This window comes from Schistocerca americana, chromosome 1 (assembly GCF_021461395.2).
Source record: "Schistocerca americana isolate TAMUIC-IGC-003095 chromosome 1, iqSchAmer2.1, whole genome shotgun sequence".
Taxonomy (NCBI): Eukaryota; Metazoa; Arthropoda; class Insecta; order Orthoptera; family Acrididae; genus Schistocerca; species Schistocerca americana.
This window is the reverse complement of record NC_060119.1, coordinates 1,030,725,340-1,030,746,031: the sequence shown is the minus strand read 5'-3', so window position 1 is coordinate 1,030,746,031 and position 20,692 is coordinate 1,030,725,340. Positions and strand designations below refer to the sequence as shown.

Sequence of the window (20,692 nt, the reverse complement as noted above, 5' to 3'; positions counted from 1 at the left end):
AATGATGTCCGTCAACCTCAATGCATTTGGCAATACGTGTAACGACATTCCTCCCAACAGCGAGTAGTTCGCCTTCCGTAATGTTCGCACATACGTTGACAATGCGCTGACGCATGTTGTCAGGCATTGTCGGTGGATCACGATAGCAAATATCCTTCAACTTTGCCCACAAAAAGAAATCCGGAGACGTACGATGTTCCGACGACCAATCCACCTATCGTGAAATATGCTATTCAGTACCGCTTCAACCGCACTATGTGCCGAATATCCATCATGTTGGAAATACATCGCCATTCTGTCATGCAGTGAAACATCTTGTAGTAACATCGGTAGAACATTACGTAGGAAATCAGCATACATTGCACCATTTAGATTGCCATCGATAAAATGGGGGCCAATTATCCTTCCTCCCATAATGCCGCACCATTCATAAACCCGCCAAGGTCGCTGATGTTCCACTTGTCGCAGCCATCGTGGATTTTCCGTTGCCCAATAGTGCAAATTATGCCGGTTTACGATACCGCTGTTAGTGAATGACGCTTTGTCGCTAAATAGAACGCGTGCAAAAAATCTGTCATTGCCCCGTAATTTCTCTTTTGCCCAGTGGTAGAACTGTACACGACGTTCAAAGTCGTCGCCATGCAATTCCTGGTGCATAGAAATATGGTACGGGTGCAATCGATGTTGAACTAGCACTCTCAACACCGACGTTTTTGAGATTCCCGATTCTTGCGCAATTTTTCTGCTACTGATGTGTGGATTAGCCGCGACAGCAGCTAAAACACCTACTTGGGCATCATCATTTGTTGTAGGTCGTGGTTGACGTCTCACATGTGGCTGAACACTTCCTGTTTCTTAAAATAACGTAGCTTTCCGGCGAACGGTGCGGACACTTGGATGATGTCCAGGATACCGAGCAGCGTACATAGCACACGCCCGTTGGGCATTTTGATCACAATAGCCATACATCAACACGATACCGACCTTTTCCGCAGTTGGTAAACGGTCCATTTTAACACGGGTAATGTATCACGAAGCAAATACCGACCGCACTGGCGGAATGTTACGTGATACCACGTACTTATACGTTTGTTACTATTACAGCGCCATCTGTCACAAAGCGAAAAAAGTGGTCCAACTAAAACTTTCATATTTCTTTAAGTACTGCATGAATACGTAATAAAAAGTGGGGGTTCCTATTTTAAAAACGCTGTTGATATCCGTTTGACCTATGGCAGCGCCATCTAGCGGGCCAACCATAGCGCAATCTGGTTTCCCCCTTCAAGCTAGACGAGTTTCGTTGTTTGTAGTTTTTTCGTTTGTTGGTTATTTCGTGAGATATTTGGCCCGGTCACTATCAATGGACCACCCTGTATATTCCGTATATGAGGAAGTATCACCTTTCTTTTTTTCCATGTTTGTAAGGAAAAGGAAAGAGAAACTTGGCTCAAATAAGCACAAATAGTTCACTTTTTTATGGGAACAATGGTAACTGGGAGACGATTCTGTTGCTCTGAAGCATTAGTCGTCCTCTGGGATAACCTGAGGAGTAGCAGGGGCATTTTCTGGCACATAAAAGACGCAATAGCTCACTAAGTCAACAATTGTGGCACTAAGATTTTCACTAAAAGACAAAAAGTTGTTCTGACTCTGCTGTATTGTTGACAAATTGATTATTTCCAATGGAAGATCGAGTGGAAAAATATTTTTTGCTGTTGTTATAATGTCCCTGCGTGAAGTCGGGACACTAGCGTTCTGTCGATCGTTTTGCTACATGAAAAATCAAAATTTCGTTATCTAATACTGAAAACGCCGTTAATATGAATTGTACCCAAGACTGATTTTGGTTTCTCGATTCAATTGATTATGTCTATTTTGTCACTGTCTGCTAGATAAAACAAAGTAGGTCTTTCTAATATTGCAGCAATTGTAGCACATGCCAAATAATTGAGGGTGTTTTGCCAAAAATGATTATTTTTATGCCTCAAACATGACAGAATATATATAATTCGCGACGTACCAATGTCAAATGCGTGCAAGGCTACTACAAGCAGAAAGTTTTATATTAAGATATAGTTTCACATTTCATTCATACGCTCCAGTTTCTCAAGCATAGGATCAAAAAGTAGTATGAAATTTATATATGATTGTTGGAATCGTCGTATTCTTCCACATAATTTGTAAGATGTCCCGTTTCTTCTCCTTCCTCTTTCTAACAAACAACCTTATCATTATTTCTGTAACTATTCCTGCCACTGTCAAACTTTATTCTCCGGTTAACTTCCCTAATCACGAGTTCGGTTATACCGCATTTATTCGCCGGTTAGGCGTTATTACGTGTTCGCACAACTCGTTTTCCGCGCTATTCCTAGAATAGAACTTAAGCGGCTGCTAACCAGTGACTGTACAACTGGCCCTTAGTAGTGTAGCGATTTGGCAAAAATTTTCTGTCAGAATTTCATTTTCTTGCATACGCCGAGGAGATAATATGTAATCTTTCTTACCTGTGTTTCCTGTTAGTATTTCTTGCCACTCGGGTAGTCTGAATATATGGGTTTCGCTAGTTATTAAAACAATACTGATCATTCGCACATCCAGTCAGCCACATAAATAAACAGGGATTGGCGTTCACACGTTCAGGTTTATTAGGCTCGTATAGCCCGTACCCTTTCGTCTGTGGGAAAGTTCTTTTATTGCTAGATGCGACGGGGATTCCCCTAGCACAGACATCACGTACACTATGCACGCATTCATAAATCAACTTGTAGTTCGTACAGATATCAGCTTAGAATGCGTTCAAAAATGTTCAAAAACAACTGGGATGCGTTTCAATATCATGTGAATAATCGATAGACAATTGTGCGCTGGATGCTAGGAGCTTTGTGAAACAAGATTCTTTTTCTTCAATAATACGAATTTGGTGCCCCCTGAATTTGCTGCCTGGGGCAGTTACCTCGGTCTGCCCTTCTTCACCCCCCCCCCCCCCCCCCCCCCCCCTTCGAATCCCACCTAGATCCTGGCCTGGATTAATGCTATATGCAGTTCACGAATGGTGGTCTTGCAAGAATTTGAGGACATACATTTTTACTTGTGGTGCAGCAGAACGTAGTCACCGGGAAGTAGAGCAAGTCTGCGGAGTTAATCTCAAAAGTGCCCCGTACAAACTGCAAGAAATCGATTATTGCGGATGGAATTCATTTATTTCCAGTCTTGTGGAGAAACGGGGCCCTTGAATTTTCAATTTATTTATTTATTTTTTGACGTTGTTGTTGTGGCCTTCAGTTCTCCAGGCTACTGTATTCTGCGGAAGCCTCTTCAACTCCGAAATAAGTATTACAACCTACATCCTGCTTACTGTACTCATCTCTTAGTCTCCCTTTACAAATTTTCTTCTCTCCATTACTAAATTGGCGACCCTGGATATCTCAGAATGTGTCCTTTCAGCCGATCTCTTATTTTAGTGAAGTTATACCACAACTTTCTCTTCTGCCCTATTGTATTCAGTGCCTCCTCATTGTTTGTATGATTTACTCATGTAATCTTCAGCATTCTTCTATAGCAACATATTTCAAAAGCTTCTGTTCTCCTCTGCTGTTCAACATCCACGTTTCGCTCTTATACAAGGCTACACTCCAGGCAAATACCTTTAGAAAAGGCTTCCTATTAAAAGTTGACCATATTTCTTATTTGAACTTCAAACCAGCTTATTTCTAGCTACGGCTGATTACATTTTTTTATCATACTGGTTTACACTTTTCACTTACATCCAATTTTGGGTCACATTGTTATCTTAAATCTATTTGACAATTCTTGGATAGTTTTTTGTTAGTAAGTTTGGTATATTTTCTTGTTACAGTTTGCGTCCTTAGTTCTGTTTTACAGGTATATTTCCTTCTGTCTGTTTGAGTTGTACTATTCTTTGTCAGAAGTCAATTTCAGAAAGTATGAAAGGGCTGCAGTTGTATTTACTATTGTTTGTATTTTGAATTTGTGGTAGAGTTCGTTCATAACGTCTGCAAACTCTGTTTCTGTGTTCTGTCCGATGATTCTTGGTGGGTATATGAACTTGAATTTGCTCTTTGAGGCATGTTGGAGTAGCGTTGTTACGAATTGTCAAGTCTGATCTGTCAATTACTATGCGTTTGCCCCAATTACTATGCGTTTGCCCTTAAGCGAATCTTGTGTGGCGTGACTTTTTGTCTATTATTTCATACACTTTGTTGTTGTGTGTTCAGTAGTGTAGTTTTAGAATGCTTCTAACATGTCGTCACTCTGTCTTGTGTAGTTTGGCAATGGGTGGTTTGTTCATTCCCGCAAAGGGGGCTGTAGCACACTCCATTATGGGGCGGGAAAATGTTTTATATGTTTGTATTGCTGTGTTGTTGCTGCATCCGTGGAATTATCCCTGGACTCGTCTGATCAGATTTTGCCTTTTTCTGATTTTCTCTATTGTACGCCTAACGTGGGTGTTGTAGTTTAAATATTTGTAGAGGTGCTCCCCGAAATACATTCCGTCTGCTAGGGACAATGTTGTGTTGCAAAGGGAGATTCTAATGTCAATCGGGCTTTGCCTTTGTGATTTGCTTCATTGTCGGAATATGATTGCCAGGGTTTGATTTATTTCTCCTCTTTTCCATCCATGCTTGTGATTTGTTTATGTGTGGCTCCTGAGCATCACCAGGCAATGCCGTCAGCGTAAAGTTATACATTTTCAATGTGTGAGGTGGTTTCGGGGACGTCGATGACGTGCAGTGAACAGAGAAGAGGTGAGATTATTTCCCTGCGCGACTCCTGCTTGGAGGGTTGTGAAGGAACTGGGAGTGAGTTGGAATACTGCCTTATCGACGTAGACTGCACATTGTCTTTTGACTAACCGGATTCTAATTGTACGGTCTTGCGGAGGGGGGGGGGGGGGTGTAGTACGACGTCTATCAGTTTGTAGAATAGTCCGTTACGTCATATTTTCCAAACGTTCATTCGATGTATAGAAAGAAAGAGAGCGGGCGGTGTCCTGAGCTGATTACGTTAGTAATGTCAGATGTTTATCGTAATATGGAGTAATTAGTCGAATTATGTTTTCTGAGGCCAGGCTGGTTGGTTGGTCGCAATCGACGCTAGTTACCGGAATTTTGATAGTCTGGCTATATGCTTTCGAATTTCTTTCTTGTTACGTCTATTAGTGATGTAGATCGGGGGGGGGGGGGGGGGGGGTGGAGGCGGATTTTGGGTCTGTCTTTCGTTTATTTGCTTTAGGGATCATAACAGTCGTTTTGCAGTTCCACGCCGATGGGTAGTGAATATGAGCGCCAACACCGAGATCTGGAATTCTATCATTAGACAGGCTCATTTATACCGTTACCATGGCACACGGTATGCAGATATGAAGAAAATAAAAGGTCGAGAGTCGACAGAACTTGGAATGATGCATGTGGCATGCTATTATAAATTACAAAACTAATCATAAATTTACCCACTGTGTTTGCACACCGCTACCGATAATAACCATACCAACCCATGTAGCTAGGAGATAATGGCAAAAGACAAAGAGGATGAAAAGGAATCGTCACTCTCTGTTGAAGAGGTTAGAAGGCCGCATGCTGAAAGCAGCAGAGATTGCAGAGTTCACGTAAATATCTATTTATTTATAGCCCCTGGCGAAAACATGTCCTTTAAGCTCTCTTTTACGCCCAAGCTGAGGATAATGAGTTTAGATGAAGGCGGTGAAATTATCTTTACAAGACTTTAATACGTTTTAAAATTATACGAGATATTAACAAATGGTTTTCATCATGTCATAAGATAACTCATAAAATTTTGTTTCGTCATCCATGCACATCAATCCATGCACCCTTGGTAGCATGGATAATGTGTAGTCGTCTCCACGTACGATTCACGATCTCCACGGTGGCATATTCAAAAGCATTGTGAATGCGTGCCTGTAAGTCCTGTAGTCTTAAGTTGTAAAGCTAATTTATGGATATTGTGTACAGATAAGTAAAAGTTGTTTGTACCACACTTATTGGGCTATAATTTACAAGACAGCGACAGTATTGGTATGAAAGTTATTTACACCTATCAATTCTTAACACCATTCACAAAGTATTTTGTCAGCCTGTTTGCTCATCTACTGGCGGATATATTAGATTTATAAATGACTCCATCAGAATTATTTCATTACGTGACCGGAAAAAAATCCGGGATCAAACATTTTCTTCAAATTATTCCATTATGGGTCGTGAGAACAAGATTAGATAATTTGCAGCGCTCCGTTTGTGAATTGAATCAGTAACAACTGGTACAGTGGGAACCTGTGCCCTGCAATTCACAGTGGTTTGCACAGGATGTAGATGTACCGTGAGAGCGTACAGTACTTGCTTCCAGTTACTATTTCCATAAGCAGTGAAGAACTTCAGTTCAGTCCTTTGTTTTAGGTTAAATGAATGTTTGTCGTAGAGTGGGACCATTGTAATTATACGCAAACGAATCTTTAAAATTTTTGCAAGTGTATTTCATTGGCAACGTACACAGGGAATCGATCGACGTTGCGCAAACCAGCACTATATCAAACTCTACCTGATAAGGATAACTGTGGTTCGAGCCGACAGAAGACTAGCTGGAGAACGTGAACGTTGATTCATTGCGCTCAAGCTAGTGAATGAAATTTTCGTTGGAATTGTGGACATTTGGTACACAAATAGCGATATAATTATTCAACGAAAAAGAGAAGGATTATAACTATCACAGAAACACATCGCTCTTAGGATGCACTTCAATATCCGTTAATTTTATACGAAAAGAAAACGATTACTATTTCAGTTGGAATTACTATTTCAGTTTTGAATCCAAATACTAGTCATAAACAAACAGAGTATTTTATTTCAGAGTATAGGATTGTCGAATATTTAAGTGCATTTAAGAGCACTTAGGACTATTTTTGAGCATTAGAGAGTATTTTTGTGCGTGAAATAGCAACATTTTTACGATTCTTTTGAACGTTCATTTTTACAATGTTCTTTAATATTCTCGTATGTTCTCAGAAAACAAATGAAAATAAAGATTGAGCAGAGTGGGTCTTTTTCGGGTAGTAAGGAATACAGTGAAACATCATCTGCTGTGCCGGCCATACTTACATGCTGGCACTGGACGGAGCTTAAGATCGACAAATGAGATTACTGTCAATCTATTATAGTTCCAGTGCAGTCTGTCGAGTGAGATACCTGCTGTCCTACAGGCAGCGGTAGCGCCATGAAATGATCGATCGCTTGTTCTCTATTGAGGTGTTGGAAACAGCGTTGCAAAGGAGTCAGGCTGGAACTGTTAGCACACTCCACACGGGAAACCGTAGTTAAGGTTCCCAGGCAATTAAGCAAAAGATCGTCGGCAGGATAGCATAAGACGCTGCTTCATTCCTCAGTTTCGTGTGTCTGAAGATGCTTAAAATAAAAAAGCATCCGTTTTACACAAATTTTTTGTGACTTTAAAGCTTTATGGCATTCACAATTCACATACATACACGCAACGCGAAGAAGATAGACTAGGGTTTTAAGTACAAATATGACGAGCTCAATTTCTACGTTCAGATTATAACCGTTACCGCGCTATTCTTGTCTTATCAAGAGCTTTCGAGTGGCACTAAATAAATTATATCGTTCCATTGAAATAATATTTGTTTCGGTACATCGGTTAAGAGTTGGGAGTACTACCCACGCAACAAAATTACGTGCACGTCTGCGAAAAACCTCGTTTCGGTATCTTGAACCATTCAGTGGATAAAAGACGATACATCATGTAAACGCCTGGACGTGGATTTGAAGCCACTTCATCAGAGTGCGAGTGCAATGTATGAAAACTTGCGCCATCTTGCCCCATCTCTTCTAATCATTCGTATTGCAGATAGGCCTACTAGTCAACTGCTTCGAAAAGACGAACAGGTTTTCGTTCTTGCTCTGTCTTTTTAAAATGCGGAACTCGTACCAAAAAATCAAGAAAAAGCTCTGAGTTCCCCTTTAACTTTATTCGCCGTGGTCCCATTATTTGCTTTTTTTCCTCCACGAGGTCACCGCTGCAGTTTTCACGTCCACGTCTTCCTCGTAAGGACCTGCGGTCTCTGAAATGGTAAACTGACGCGTAGAGCACCCATAATGAATAATTCCAAGGTGTGCCTACATCCAGAGGGTGGTCAGAAACGGTCTGAAAAACTTGTAAGGGTGTTGCAGGGGAGGTTGTGCTGAGAAATAATTGTTACGAAAAAAAGTCGGTACTTGCGGCGTTACTGGGTTAATTAGCACTGCGCGCGGAAATTCAAGCGACCGGCCAACTACAATTAGTGTCAATTATCTTCACAGTGCAAATGATAGCGCACAAGATTGCTCAGACTTTGGCTCGGGTTCCATCCCTACTACCGTCCCATATCCAATTTTTGTATCGCTCTCTTGTTCGGTTTTAGGAACCCAAACGGAGAACATGTTTGGCGACACCGTCTGGTGGGCCGTTCAAATTTACACGCGCAGCGACCTCACTGTCTTCTACCTTCGGTGTTAACTAAAAAAAAATGGCTCTGAGCACTATGGGACTCAACTGCTGTGGTTATCAGGCCCCTACAACTTAGAACTACTTAAACCTAACTAACCTAAGGACATCACACACATCCATGCCCGAGGCAGGATTCGAACCTGCGACCGTAGCGGTCGCGCGGTTCCAGACTGTAGCGCCTAGAACCGCTCGGCCACTTCGGCCTGCCGGTGTTAACTCAGAAACCGCGGAACGTATCGAATTTTTCCTTAACAGCCATTTGCTAGCACAACCTACCGCTCTGTATACTCTGCAAACCACCTTACTGTTGCTTCCCCTTCGTTGTTCAGGCCTCGAACCCCTATAATTTTACCTTCATGACCTTTTCGCGACACATAAATTGCATGAAGCAATACCGTGGTCGACTCTTCTATGAGCGTACACTCTCGGAATTCTGACAGAAAAGCGAGCCACGATGCACAACGCCCCTCTTACAGCGTCTACTACTAGGGTTGGCTGAGCATCTCCGTGACGCTTCCACCCTCACCAAAAATTTTTAAATGGTACGCTATACTTCTTTTACCATCATTTGAACGCTCTGGAAAAGACGCGTATAGTGATGTAACGCATGTTGATATTGTGATTCAAACTTTGCTTAAAAGACGCTGGGAAACATTGTACGATTGAAGGTCGAGGTTGTCGGAAGCGGCTGCGGACTGTAAACACGCCTCGCGCGACCCGCATAGCAGGCCGCGTCGTACAACTAGTAGGTCATGCGACCTTTTAATACACTCCTGGAAATGGAAAAAAGAACACATTGACACCGGTGTGTCAGACCCACCATACTTGCTCCGGACACTGCGAGAGGGCTGTACAAGCAATGATCACACGCACGGCACAGCGGACACACCAGGAACCGCGGTGTTGGCCGTCGAATGGCGCTAGCTGCGCAGCATTTGTGCACCGCCGCCGTCAGTGTCAGCCAGTTTGCCGTGGCATACGGAGCTCCATCGCACTCTTTTTAGGCTAGGCGCAAATTGAGACGCGTATAGCACGTGTGACGTGACACTAGACTACAGCGCGACACGCACGTGCTGCACGGGTCACGCAGGTGCAGCGCATATTGCGACTCGTACACCATACTTCGCACGCGCCGGCTGGCGACGCTCTGCGCTGACTGAACCGAAGCGCGCGCAACCTCTTATCTTTCTCAAACGATTTTACAGAAACTACTCTCTGAAAATAAATGATTTTTGCCTTACTTGTAGCGTTATATGTCAGCTTCGTGCCCATCACCTCGCTAATGACCATTCTTATTGTGATGTACACATTTCAGTAAGACACTACGCAAAACTCAAAAAGTTTGCAACGAAAATTAGGAGTCGCTATGATTTAGCGTTTTGTGCGTGTTACACCATATGTTGCTGCGTATGAACTTTAGCTAACATGCTGAATTTTTGTTTAGACTTGGGAGGAGATCTCTATCTGCCTCCGATCTCGAGGAAATGGATCCCATGTAGCGCGCTCACTTCCGATCTCACGCCCGCGAGAATGAAATACTCGCACCATCTCTCATATTTCCTAAACCGCTCGAGACATCGAAACGAAAGTTTGGCGAATGATAGCACACAAGGAGGAGAGTGTTTTGCCAATTATTAAACACACGGAACTTTCTTATCTATGACGATATATCACTACTTATACTTCTTTTTTTATTTATTTCACTCCAGTGACTGTAATTTTTTAAGAGTTATCGACAGCTAGCGAAACAAGAGCTTCCTAGTACGAAAATAAACATGAAATTTCTTCTTTTATGTTACTGCAAACCGATACTATGAGGTTTTTCGTAAGCTATTGAGCTCTGTAATTGTCAATTACTTGTTTAATGAGGCCCTACGTTTCGGAATTCTGTCTCAATAGCTGCTGTGAGATGAGTTTGGCAAATTACATTGTGACAAAGGAAGTACAATTAAACCAGTCACCAAGAGAAATGTGGCCGTTACTCATAAATGGTGATGCTTCTTCGAATGCGAAAAGGTTAACATCTCACACAAAAACTGATTGGCAATTCTGTTGGAATTTTGGTGGAATCCCCGTAACCCATCGTATTTTTAACACTGAGCGACGGGAATGGAAACTTACCAAAGGATTTTATTCCTTCTCTTGATGTGAGCAGTAATAAAATAATGACGAGCGTTCCTTCAGGCGGAATGATAGGCACATGCCAGATACTGTTTACTCACCTAGGGCTTGCCAAACTGACAATGCGTGATCGCGAATAAATTAGTTGTTATTGAGAAAAATAAACAATTGATCTGTCGCACAACACAATGGTGGGTGTATTGTCAGCAGCGGAGGATAATGCGCGCGACAGGAATGCACAAGCTATCCATGTGTGCCTTGTGAGTTGGAGCTCGAAAAACGTTGTCATGAAAGTTGATCTGCCTTTGTCAGCAGCACATTTCAACAAATTAAATATATCTAATCATAACACTCTTTTAGGATATTCCTACTTTCGTAATAATACCGACCATTTTCTTCATTTGTGTAGCCTGTTGTATAATTAGTTTATTAATGCTGATAATGTCCATGCAACAATTGAAATGCTTTTTCTCATCACGGTGAACCAATTAAAACATTGTTATTTGTGACTGCTTTTCGACTGTTTCTAGCTTGCATCCACTACATTATTACATCCATATCCAAATAACCACAGTCAGACTTGTATACTTCAGACGTTGGACGCTTTTTACCACAAGAACAAAGGGATCACACCTGTGGAGATTATCCCTTTCTAAATTTTTGTAACAGATCGTACAGATACGCTAGCTTACTAGGCAGCGAGAATATAACCTTGCTTTACTTTCCTACCTTGATTCTTAATCACATGATTTTATAATATTCCTTGCTTCCTAATTCACTACCCTCTGTCCCTTCTTGAGATCTGAAAACATCACGGAGGCATGTGGTGCAAATTCCAGCGGCCAATGGCTCATCAGTTACTGAAGTATACATTTTTCTTGACAGAAGAAAAACAAAACAAAACTATGCAGATACAAATAACAAGAAAGTATAACGTGCTAACGAAGAAAGCTGGAGCGTTTAAATGGCGAAAAACGAAACAGTATCCAAAGGCAATAAAATTCAGTACACAGTAAGGCAAAATTTATCGTATGCGCAATACTACCACTCCTGATATGCGCCGTTCCGATGTGAGCATATGGCCGGGCTACTTTTCCGCTCCCCGCCTCAAATTTCCCACGGTGCTAGCGAGGCAAGCGCGACGCGCGGCGCGAGAAACTGTGCCACAACCACAACGCCGCGCGACCTGGCGCAGGCGCGTGTCGCGTCCCAGTCGCGTCGCGTCGCAGTTTGCGCGGTCCCACTTGAACCTGTGGAGTTACAAAAACGCGCGCTGCGCTGCGCCGTGCCACACGCGCTATACGCGTCTCAATTTGCGCCTAGCCTTAACACTGGTAGCATGCCGCGACAGCGTGAACGTGAACCGTATGTGCAGTTCACGGACTTTGAGCGAGGGCGTATAGTGGGCATGCGGGAGGCCGGGTGGACGTACCGCCGAATTGCTCAACACGTGGGGCGTGAGGTCTCCACAGTACATCGATGTTGTCGCCAGTGGTCGGCGGAAGGTGCACGTGCCCGTCGACCTGGGACCGGACCGCAGCGACGCACGGATGCACGCCAAGACCGTAGGATCCTACGCAGTGCCGTAGGGGACCGCACCGCCACTTCCCAGCAAATTAGGGACACTGTTGCTCCTGGGGTATCGGCGAGGACCATTCGCAACCGTCTCCATGAAGCTGGGCTACGGTCCCGCACACCGTTAGGCCGTCTTCCGCTCACGCCCCAACATCGTGCAGCCCGCCTCCAGTGGTGTCGCGACAGGCGTGAATGGAGGGACGAATGGAGACGTGTCGTCTTCAGCGATGAGAGTCGCTTCTGCCTTGGTGCCAATGATGGTCTTATGCGTGTTTGGCGCCGTGCAGGTGAGCGCCACAATCAGGACTGCATACGACCGAGGCACACTGGGCCAACACCCGGCATCATGGTGTGGGGAGCGATCTCCTACACTGGCCGTACACCACTGGTGATCGTCGAGGGGACACTGAATAGTGCACGGTACATCCAAACCGTCATCGAACCCATCGTTCTACCATTCCTAGACCGGCAAGGGAACTTGCTGTTCCAACAGGACAATGCACGTCCGCATGTATCCCGTGCCACCCAACGTGCTCTAGAAGGTGTAAGTCAACTACCCTGGCCAGCAAGATCTCCGGATCTGTCCCCCATTGAGCATGTTTGGGACTGGATGAAGCGTCGTCTCACGCGGTCTGCACGTCCAGCACGAACGCTGGTCCAACTGAGGCGCCAGGTGGAAATGGCATGGCAAGCCGTTCCACAGGACTACATCCAGCATCTCTACGGTCGTCTCCATGGGAGAATAGTAGCCTGCGTTGCTGCGAAAGGTGGATATACACTGTACTAGTGCCGACATTGTGCATGCTCTGTTGCCTGTGTCTATGTGCCTGTGGTTCTGTCAGTGTGATCATGTGATGTATCTGACCCCAGGAATGTGTCAATAAAGTTTCCCCTTCCTGGGACAATGAATTCACGGTGTTCTTATTTCAATTTCCAGGAGTGTAGAAGCAGGGGAGATGCTCTTGAGCATTAGGCGCCAAATGTTATCGGACAAATTCTACATTCAAGGCATGGCCATTACGGACAGTTTCGTCTATCAAAGTAGAGACTGCATTTATCGACTGTGGATTGCATCCGACAGAAGGAATAAAGTGCCAGCCGTTTGTGCCAGCTTTGACACTTGGTCACCTGTCATAGATTCTATACGGCGTTCAGCGCATCTACCTGTTTTTGAATATGATCTTCAAATGCTCTGCTCTCAGATCCCAGTCCATTATTTAAGTACGACCTGGCTGGACAGTACTAATGTCAACGTTGGCTTCAATCGTCTCGTTCAAGCACAATGGCCGGGTTTTCTCTGTGTATATACCGATGGCTCCAAAATTCCGCAAGAAGAGTGTACAAGATGCGCTTTTTTCTGCCCTCAGATCCAGACCCGCAAAACCTTCAAACTGCATACGAGCACTTCTATTTTTACGGCGGAGACAGTGGCAGTTTTGGAAGCACTTAAGTTTGTCTCTAGCACTTCCTTCCCCAAGATATTGATAGTATCTGACTCGCAAAGCGTTCTTAAAACATTCAGTACAGTCGATGGAACAAAACGACCAACAGTTACACCTTGGATGTGATATCTGAATATATTCGCAGCACACGCACGGGCCGGACGATCCATTTGTTGTGGGTACCTTCCCATTCTGGTATCCTCTTAATGATGAAGTTGATGCATTAGCCAAACAAGCGGCAACGTTAGGCACCGTCCTGGATCTGCAGCTTCCTTATACAGACTACTTACGTGCAGTCAAGGATCACGCAAGACAACAATGGCAGGAAATGTGGAACGTTTCTCAACAGACAAAAGGCGGTTATTACGCAGTGCTACAACCTCGGATTCCTTCACAGCCGTGGTTCATGAGGACACATCTGGACCGATCCACGATTTCTACCATCATAAGACTCCGCTTCAATCATGCCTCTTTCCCACATCTACATCGGATCAACGTTTACAGTTCACCAGCATGTGAGTGTGATCCTGAGTCGGAAGCTGATGTCAACCACATCTTATTTATGTGCCCCAAATTTGACCGTGAACGGTTGTCTTTTTGAAGATATTGCTGAGTATGGGCTACCATCTTCCTCAATCAGCTTCTTCTCTTTTGTGCACTAAAGACGTTCGTCTATATAAAGTGATCGTTAACTTCATCAAGAGTACTGGTCACAATCCGTAAGTTTTAATGGTGTACGTCAATTATAAACATGTCTTGCTGATGAAGATATTTCAGAATTAGTGTGAATTGTAAGCCAAGACACTTTTAATTATTTTCCAATTCAATTCAATTCAATTTTTAAAACTGTATGTACAAAACTGTGACAGTTAAGCTTTTTATCCTTGTAAATATGCATTTCTGTATTTGTTTATTGAATTATGTGTACATTGTCACTATGTGTTGCCGATGGCTAAATTGAGTACACACTCAAAACAAAAAAAAACAAAAAAAAAGGTCATGCGACATTGAACCAGTAGGACGTGGTCTCCTATCCAGACGTAGTTGTTGCTGGAACATTACGTCCAGATATGTACACAAGTACACAAATCAGGTGAACTTAGACATGTTACTTCTGTAAGGCGAATGGCGTAGGAATGCTGTCTAATCCGTACGGCGGTACAGGGATATGTATCCTGATCGTCGGTGTCCTACTCGCAAGGCCATTGCAAGAATGATTACTACACTAGTGCGAACAGGCAGCTTTAACAGCAAGCAAAGGAGGAGGAATAAGACTGCGACCGGTAGAGACCACGGAGAGGCTGTTCTGGCCATGACGTTTATCGATCCTCATTGTGGCACGAGACGTATTGCCGCGGAATGTCGTAAGTTCCACCCATATCACTTTTCACTGCATCAGGCACTCGAAGGACACGATTTCGAACGTCGTATGGAATTTTGTCGGTTTGCTCTGCGACGCCTGCGAGATGATAATACATCCTTCAAACGTGTGCTCTTCACTGACGAAGCAACATTCACTAATCACGGGAATGTAAATTTACGTAACATGCACTACTGGGCAGCTGAGAACCCACGTTGGCTGCGTCAGGTACAGCACCAAAGGCCATGGCACGTCAACGTGTGGTGCGGCATTGTAGGAAATTACATCGTAGGACCTTATTTCATTACAGCAGTATTAAATGGAAATAAGTATGGAGACTTTCTTAGGAACATTTTACCCGATCTGTGTATGTGGTTCCAAAACGACCGCTGCCAAGCTCACTCCTCACGTGTTGCAAGTCAAATGTTGAACGAGACATTTCCTGACCGCTGGATTGGACGGAATACTGCAGTACAATGGCCTGCCAGGTCCCCCGATTTGACTCCGCTTGATTTCTTTTTGTTGGGAACGCTGAAAGATGCGGTCTACCGCGAAACCCCAACATCGCCAGATGACATGCGCCGCCGAATCGTCACAGCTTGCTCCGCCATGTCATCCACTGACCTTTCTCCTGTTACCCATTCTCTTGAACGTCGATTGCAGGTGTGTCTTGCAGTCGAGAGTAAACCGTTTGACTACATGCTTAAGTAAAGTACAACGCCATGTTCTGTTAAGAACACTATGTGTCAAATGGCTCTCAGCACTATGGGACTTAACTTCTGAGGTCACCAGTCCCCTAGTACTTAGAACTACTTAAACCTAACTAACCTAAGGACGTCACACACATCCATGCCTGAGGCAGGATTCGAACCTGCGACCGTAGCAGTAGCGCGGTTCCGGACTAAAGCGCCTAGAACCGCTCGGCCACTGTGTAAGAACACTATGAATTGTGAAGATTATCAGTAGGTACCAATGTATTATTAAACGATATGTGTCAATGACCAGTAACATCCTTGAAGTATAAATGTAACGTGTGTGGACAATGTGTATACCACTCAGGTTGTCCTTCTGTCATATTGTTTGGTGGGAGGTGGTCAGCATATGAATGTGAATAAAATGATTATCTTATCAAATGTGTATTCTCTCTAATTATAATGTCCAGCTGACCGTGGTGGCCGAGCAGTTCTAGGCGCTTCAGTCTGGAACCGCGCGACCGCTACGGTCGCAGGTTCGAATCCTGCCTCGGGCATGGATATGTGTGATGTCCTTAGGTTAGTTAGGTTTAAGTAGTTCTAAGTTCTAGGGGACTGATGACCTCAGATGTTAAGTCCCATAGTGCTCAGAGTCGTTTGACCCATATAATGTCCAATACTATTTGTGGAAAACTGTAGTTTCACAGCAGACACTTTGTTACCCCACAGCCACACTCAGGCGTCACCCAGTGAAGAGTTTCCCATGACGCATCCATCAATAACATTATCAGCTGCTTACTGAGCGTCAGGTGTGACATGCAAGCAGGAAGGTGGCAAAGGTTAAATGAGAAACTGCGTGACAAAGCTGTTGCTATGTTCACACAATAACTATTCATTTCAGCCTGGGAATGTCCATGGATTTGGCATTGTTCTCATAATCGCCTTTTGATATGCAGTTAGCTAGCATGCGCCACAGTTAAATACGAAACGCGACTTGCCACCCTTGTACCTATGGTGTATCGTGAAGAGGGCGGATGAGGATTTGCCTACGTAGCGTAGGCCGTGCATGCTGCATAGAGCACGGCAACTCGGCCTGCGGGTCGCACTAGGCGTGTTTACATTCTGCAGCCGCTTTCTACCGCCTCGACCTTCAATCGTGCAATATTTCCCAGCGTCTATTAAGAGAAGTTTGAATCACAATAGCAACATGCGTTACATCAATATACGCGTCTTTTCCAGAGCGTTCAAATGATGGTAAAAAAGTTTAGCGTTCCCTTTAAAAAACATGTACTTGCGTCATTATCTCTGTCAATATAAACGTTGTGATTGTTTTCAATGTACCAAAGTATGTGCCCCACAGTCGGCTACGATCCGCCGAACACCGCTTGTCGATACGTGCAATCGCCCCCGGTATAATGTGGGTGTTACGCCTTACGCGACTCACCCTATGTATAGGGTGTTTCACTAAATGTGATTGCCTCTGTAAGTCACGAAGTAATAGGCGACGGAAATATTGCGGTAGATCACCATAAGAAACGATACACTGCAGAGCTATGAACATAGTTTATTGTGTTATTATCCAAAGAGTTACAGCAAAAAGATACAATTTTTTGAATGGAACGTAAGTTGTTTCTATCATGCACTGGAATCAGTAACACCAGCAGTGTATACATCAATTTAAATTACATTCCTATCACTTTTAGTTTGTGAGCTACAACCCTTCAAAGTTTCAGGGGCAGATACCACACTTTGTACATAATACACTGCTGGCCACCGTAAATGCAACACTAAGAAAGACAAGAGGTAGCACAACAAAATTTATTTTGTAGATAACATGTTGACCAAGTATCAAATGATTACGTTTACAGACGTCTGTGACATGTGGTTCCTGCCAGAATCAGTAGCCAGAGTAGCCGCCATTGTTGGAGATCACCGCTGCCACACGTCTCGGCATTGAGTCAAAGAGACGTTGGATGTGTTCCTGGAGTACAGCAGCCCAAGCAGCTTCCACACGTTGCCAAAGATCATCTGGTGTGGCAGCTGGGGATGTAATCTGGGTCACTCGTTGAGCAACCATGGACCACATGTTTTCTATCGGCGAAAGATCCGGAGAGCGAGCCGGCCAGGGAAGCACTTCAATCTGGTTATTGACGAAGAACCTTTGGACAATGCGTGCCACGTGTGGTCGCGCATTATCCTGTTGAAATATGGCTGTGGCCGAGCCCTGAAGGTAAGGAAGGACAACTGGCTCCAGCACCTCGGATATGTAGCGCCGGCTATTTGAAGTACCGGCAATGCGTAGTAGAGGCGTGCGAGAGTAATATCCAATACCGCCCCATACCATAATACCCGGTGCAGGACCAGTGTGGCGGTGCATAATGCAGCTGTCCAGTATCCTCTCTCCACGGTGTCTCCACACTCGAATCCGACCATCGTGGTGCTGCAGACAGAAGCGTGCCTCGTCAGTAAAGACAACGTCATTCCATTCTGCCGTCCACATCCGTCTGTCATCACACCATTGACGACGGAGACGTCTGTGGTTCTGCGTCAATGGTAGACGAAGCAATGGACGTCTTGCGGACAGACCACTCTGCTGTAAACGGCGTCGAATGGTACGCGCAGACACTGGGTGATGCGTTACAGACGCAATGTGCTGTGCTATGGTTCGGGATATCACTGAGCGATCCGTCACTGCCATGCGCACAATTTGCCTATCAGCACGTGCAGTGGTGCACCGAGGTGAATGCGATCGACCACGTCGGTCCGTCGTACCCTCCTGCATCCAACGGTCACATATCCGCATTACAGTTGTTTGGTTTCGTCCAACACGACTAGCGATTTCTCTGTATGATAATCCACAATCTCGGTAAGCCACTATCCTTCCTCTGTCGAACTCGGATACTTGATCAAACGATGTTCGCTGTTGTCTACGAGTTATAACTGATCGTCTTGTGAAACAACCACACGGTAAACACACGTGCCGAACGTACACTCGTCGAAATCGCCAAGCCTTAAATGGCGCTATGAGGTGGCGCCACAGGCGCGCGTGATGTGCGTCTGCGCTGAAATTCTAATCAGTTGCATATCTCATCGCTGCAAACCCATGGTGTAAATTTCACTTGATTCGGATGCTTCCTTCAGGGTGTTGCATTTACGGTGGCCAGCAGTGTACATGACTGTGTGGTGGGTGATGGATGTTCTGGCGGTGGGAAGTTGATTGAAATGAGATGCACAATGCAATGCGCCTTCTAAAGGATCTGCAGACGAGATGTAACATCGCCGGTGTCACTGAGCAACATGCATCCTCGTCACGCCGTTTTAGATCATCTGGGGATGTGGGCTCAGTGACATAAACACGATCCTTTGGATACCCCCACAAAAAGAAATCTAATGGTGTTCAATCGGGCGATTTTGCGGGCCATGAATCAGGACCATGGCGCCCCAACCACCTTCCTGCAAACCTGTTGTTTAGTTCTTCCGCAACAGCACGCGCGGAATGGCCTGGGTCACCATAGGGCTGCATCCACATATGGGCTCTCGTGTGTAGACAGACATGTTCAAGGAGACCACCCAAACTGTCGACTATAAACGCGCGACATAACTCACCTGTCAGTGTACCTGGGAAGTAGTGTCGACCGATGATTTCATCCCCGAGGATTCCACACCATACATTAATAGACCACCTACGTTGACGGTCGACAGGTCGTACCCACCGAGGATTGTCTGCGGCCCAGTAGTACACGTTATGGCGATTCACTGGACCATAATTTGCGAACGTGGACTCATCAGAGAACATGACTCCTTGTGTAAGGACTCTAGCATGAAATTATGCATGGCCCATTCGCAGAATGTAACTCTTGCATGGAAATCGTTCCCATGCAGCTCCTGGGTCAGTGACAAGCGGTACAGGTGAAACCTGTGGCCGTGTAGTGTACGCCACACAGATGTGAGACTGACACCAGCGACGGAAGCAACGGCTCGTAAGCTGATATGAGGATCGTGGTGTACTGCAGCTAAAACAAACACCTTCGTCTCCTCACTTCTTGCAGTTCTTCGTCTGTTACTGCGGCGCATTACCAAGTTACCTGTTTCCCGAAGTCGTTGTTCGGCACGTAAGAACGTAAGGCTGCCGGAGCTCTTCGCCTACGATATCTCACGGCGTACGCCATGGCTGCTTCAGTGGCATCGTGTCGGCACTCGCCGAGCATCAGCAACATGTCAACGTACTCGTTGTTCGTGTATGCCATCTTCATCCGATGTCAGTAACTGTGGTATATTGAGTCCCGTTCGTTTGTGTGGCTCGAACTGTCGGGTATACGGCCGTGTGCGGCGACAGTCGGCAGCCTAACAGCGCATCGAGGAAGCTTCTCGCTCTATGACACCGGCTACATTACAACTCGGCCGCACCACATTTAGAAGGCGCATTGCGTTATGGGCAGCGTGTGTGGTATCTGCCCCTGAAACTTTGAAGGGTTGTAGCTCCCAAACTAAAAGTGATAGGAATGTAATTTAAATTGATGCATACATACTGATATTACTGATTCCAGTGCATGATAGAAACAAGTATTGTTCCATTTAAAAATTGTATCTTTTTGCTGTAACTCTTTGGATAATAACACAATAAACTATGTTCATAGCCCCGCAGACAGTGTAACGTTTCTTATGGTGACCTACCGCAATAAATATTTCCGTCGCCTATTACTTCGTAACTTACAGAGGCAAACACATTTAGTGAAACACCCTGTATATACCTCATCATATCTTTTATGCGACGCCTAGCGGAAAGCGTCTGTTTGTTTCCCATTACAAACAAAATAGTTTTTAAAGCAGGATTTTACGTGCCTATTCGATAGAGCTCTTTACAGACGAATGGAAAAACTGGTAGAAGCCGACCTCGGGGAAGATCAGTTTGGATTCCGTAGAAATGTTGGAACACGTGAGGCAATACTAACCTTACGACTTATCTTAGA

The 20,692-nt window shown here is 44.7% G+C and overlaps 1 protein-coding gene across 1 annotated transcript in view; it reads left to right on the top strand.

Annotated features, from left to right (window-relative positions):
• Positions 1 to 20,692, top strand: part of LOC124549153 (short chain dehydrogenase/reductase astE-like) — a 324,150-nt gene that overhangs the window by 18,067 nt on the left and 285,391 nt on the right. The window lies entirely within an intron of this gene.